This window comes from Schistocerca cancellata, chromosome 3 (genome assembly GCF_023864275.1).
Source record: "Schistocerca cancellata isolate TAMUIC-IGC-003103 chromosome 3, iqSchCanc2.1, whole genome shotgun sequence".
Taxonomy (NCBI): Eukaryota; Metazoa; Arthropoda; class Insecta; order Orthoptera; family Acrididae; genus Schistocerca; species Schistocerca cancellata.
In genome coordinates this window covers 229,539,984-229,544,463 of record NC_064628.1, presented here as the reverse complement: position 1 = coordinate 229,544,463, position 4,480 = coordinate 229,539,984, and positions in this window count along the sequence as shown.

The window sequence follows — 4,480 nt, the reverse complement described above, 5'->3', positions numbered from 1 at the left end:
GGCTCCCTCGTACGCCAACCTATTTATGGGTCGCTTAGAGGAAGCCTTCTTGGTTACCCAGACCTGCCAACCCAAAGTTTGGTACAGATTTATTGATGACATCTTCATGATATGGACTCACAGTGAAGAAGAACTCCAGAATTTCCTCTCCAACCTCAACTACTTTGGTTCCATCAGATTCACCTGGTCCTACTTCAAATCCCATGCCACTTTCCTTGACGTTGACCTCCATCTGTCCAATGGCCAGCTTCACACGTCCGTCCACATCAGACACACCAACAAGCAACAGTACCTCCATTATGACAGCTGCCACCCATTCCACATCAAACTGTCCCTTCCCTACAGCCTAGGTCTTCGTGGCAAATGAATCTGCTCCAGTCCTGAATCCCTGAAGCATTACACCAACAATCTGAAAACAGCTTTTGCATCCCGCAACTACCCTCCCGACCTAATACAGAAGCAAATTGCCAGAGCCACTTCCTCATCCCCTCAAACCCAGAACCTCCCACAGAAGAACCCCAAAAGTGCCCCAGTTGTGACAGGATACTTTCCGGGACTGGATCAGACTCTGAATGTGGCTCTCCAGCACGGATGCGACTTCCTCAAATCCTGCCCTGAAATGAGATCCATCCTTCATTAAATCCTACCCACTCCACCAAGAGTGTCTTTCCGCCGTCCACCTAACCTTCATAACCTCTTGGTTCATCCCTATGAAATCCCCAAACCACCTTCCCTAGCCTCTGGCTCCTAACCTTGTAACCGCCCCCAGTGTAAAACCTGTCCCATGCACCCTCCCACCACCACCACCTACTCCAGTCCTTTAGCCCGGAAGGTGTACATGATCAATGGCGGAGCCAGTTGTGAAAGCACCCACGTGATTTACCAACTGACCTGCCTACGCTGTGAGGCTTTCTATGTGGGAATGACCAGCAACAAACTGTCCATTCACATGAATGGACACAGGCAGACAGTGTCTGTTGGTAATGGGGATCACCCTGTGGCTAAACATGCCTTGGTGCACGGCCAACACATCTTGACACAGTGTTACACCGTCCGGGTTATCTGGATACTTTCCACTAACACCAACCTGTCAGAACTCCAGAGATGGGAACTTGCCCTTCAGTATATCCTCTCTTCTCGTTACCCATCAGGTCTCAACCTCCGCTAATTTCAAGTTGCCGCTGCTCATACCTCACCTGCCATTCAACAACATCTTTGCGTCTGTACTTCCGCCTCGACTGACATCTCTGCCCAAACTCTTTGCCTTTACAAATGTCTGCTTGTGTCTGTGTATGTGCGGATGGATATGTGTGTGTGTGCGAGTGTATACCTGTCCTTTTTTCCCCCTAAGGTAAGTCTTTCTGCTCCTGGGATTGGAATGACTCCTTACCCTCTCCCTTAAAACCCCCATCCTTTCGTCTTTCCCTCTCTTTCCCTCTTTCCTGATGAAGCAACCGCTGGTTGCGAAAGCTTGAATTTTGTTTGTATGTTTGTGTTTGTTTGTGTGGGAAAAATATATCTAAAAACAAAGATGATGTGACTTACCAAACGAAAGTGCTGGCAGGTTGATAGACACACAAACAAACACAAAAATACACACAAAATTCAGCTTTTGCAACCAACGGTTGCTTCTTCAGGAAAGAGGGAAGGAGAGGGAAAGACGAAAGGATGTGGGTTTTAAGGGAGAGGGTAAGGAGTCATTCCAATCCTGGGAGCGGAAAGAATTACCTTAGGGGGAAAAAAGGACAGGTATACACTCGCACACACACACATATCCATCCACACATACACAGACACAAGCAGACATTAGTAAAGGCCAATTTTGTGTGTATGTTTGTGTGTCTATCAACCTGTCAGTGCTTTCGTTTGGTAAGTCACATCATCTTTGTTTTTAGATTACTTAATGTGTACAGGTGTACAGTCCATCTTGGAAATATCTGGCAACAATGTAACATGGGGTGATGGCTTTGTTGCGCCATTATATATAATACAAAATTGTATTATATATAATGGTGCAACAAAGCCATCACCCCATGTTGCATTGTTTTCCAGATATATCCAAGATGGCGGTTATTTAGTGTGTACAGTCCACTCATTCAACAAACTCTTCCAATACCAAACAAAATGTGTTGCACATATGTAATATTAGTTGTAACATAACTTTCAGGATAGTGTAGTTGACAAACTCAGAGAATACAATTATGATGGAATTAATATACAAAGAAAATAAAGTGTCAGTATACAGAGCTGTGTGGGATAGCCGCTCAGTCTGAGGTCAAAACATTTGCAACGCAGAGGTGGGAAAATACAAACATCTCACAGTAGGTACTGGTAGATGAAGGAGCTTGCACAGGATAGATTAGCATGGAGAGCTGCATCAAACCAGTGTCAGGACTGAAGACCACAACAACAACAACATGAAGCAGAAAAATTAGAAATCATTTACATACTATTTTCTGAATATGTAAATTGTGATAGATGATTTTTATTTTTCAACAATGTCATCATTCCCTCAGGAAAATGTGTTTTCTTTGCACATTAAGAGTGTGGCAACCTCTAGGGACCCAGCCTGCACTGTTTGCATCTGTGAATAGTATGTAAATGATTTCTAATTTTTCTGCTTCGTGTTGTTGTTGTTGTGGTCTTCAGTCCTGACACTGGTTTGATGCAGCTCTCCATGCTAATCTATCCTGTGCAAGCTCCTTCATCTACCAGTACCTACTGTGAGATGTATGTATTTTCCCACCTCCGCGTTGCAAATATTTCGACTTCTGAGTGAAATGCCCAGTCGATGTGCTGCTGTTTTCACGTCAGTTCTGCCAACAGTGAGAGTAGTTTACTTCTCGGGGTGTTGTAAAATTCCTGGATTCGTCTCGTCGCTGTGCAGCCTATGAAAAGGATTGCAGAAGACTCCCAAATCAATTCCAGAGTACAGTGCAGTTTTAACACCAATATATTTCCAGGACTCTGGTGTCCGAGCCTGGTGAACTGTACCAGCTACATCACATGTACCCAAAGTTGACATCAAACGACACAGTGTTCACAACAATCAACAAACGAGTGAGTCTACAATACATTTGCTCACAACCCTAGCCAAAAAACGAGTGCCCCAAGGCACCTGCGTGACCTCTATTTATACTTTTGTTAACAATTACCTACAATGAAAATTACAATTTTATGTAAAATCACAATTAAAAGTTAAACTGAATATGAGATACACATTGCTAAAAATTTACAATCTCAGTGCTGAACAAGGTGAACCTATTTTCAACTTAGTTAAGAGTTAATATAACATTTTCTGACTAATTATGTTACAGGTAACAATTACATTTCTAAATTTGTTTATAACAAATCAACTAGTGCCTGAATTTTAGTGCTAACATATATCGGAGATTCAATTAACGTGCTTTATTTATATGTTCTATTTAATTTGCTGTAGTAATTTTATACTGATAGGTTTACTGGTACATCCTGACCATGTTCTACATTTCTTTCTATTAGTTAGAGTATTAATTTAACATTTATATCGTGTTTTTCACATAAGAACAATGTTAATCAGCAAAGCATCATTTTCGAATTATATGTATACTGAAATAGTGGTTATTTTTGTATGTAATTTGGAAACAAGTCACTTTACAATTGGGCAATTATGACTAGTGTTTATCTTTAATACTCTCTGAGGGGTTCTGACAGGTAGCAGTGAGATACAGTAATATTTCAACTGCAACCTACATCCTTCTGAATCTGCTTAGTGTATTCATCTCTTGGTCTCCCTCTACGATTTTTACCCTCCATGCTGCCCTCCAATGCTAAATTTGTGATCCATTGATGCCTCAGGACATGTACTACCAACCGATCCCTTCTTCTAGTCAAGTTGTGCCACAAACTTCTCTTCTCCCCAATCCTATTCAATACCTCCTCATTAGTTACGTGATCTACCCACCTAATTTTCAACATTCTTCTGTAGCACCACATTTCGAAAGCTTCTATTCTCTTCTTGTCCAAACTATTTACTGTCCATGTTTCACTTCCATACATGGCTACACTCCATACAAATACTTTCAGAAACGACTTCCTGACACTTAAATCTATACTCGATGTTAACAAATTTCTCTTCTACACAGTCTACTTTTTATATCCTCTCTACTTCGACCATCATCAGTTATTTTGCTCCCCAAATAGCAAAACTCCTTTACTACTTTAAGTGTCTCATTTCCTAATCTAATTCCCTCAGCATCACCCGAATTAATTCGACTACATTCCATTATCCTCGTTTTACTTTTGTTGATGTTCATCTTATATCCTCCTTTCAAGACACTGTCCATTCCGTTCAACTGCTCTTCCAAGTCCTTTGCTGTCTCTGACAGAATTACTAATGTCATCAACAATCCTCAAAGTTTTTATTTCTTCTCCCTGGATTTTAATACCCACTCCAAATTTTTCTTTTGTTTCCTTTACTGCTTGCTCAATATACAGATTG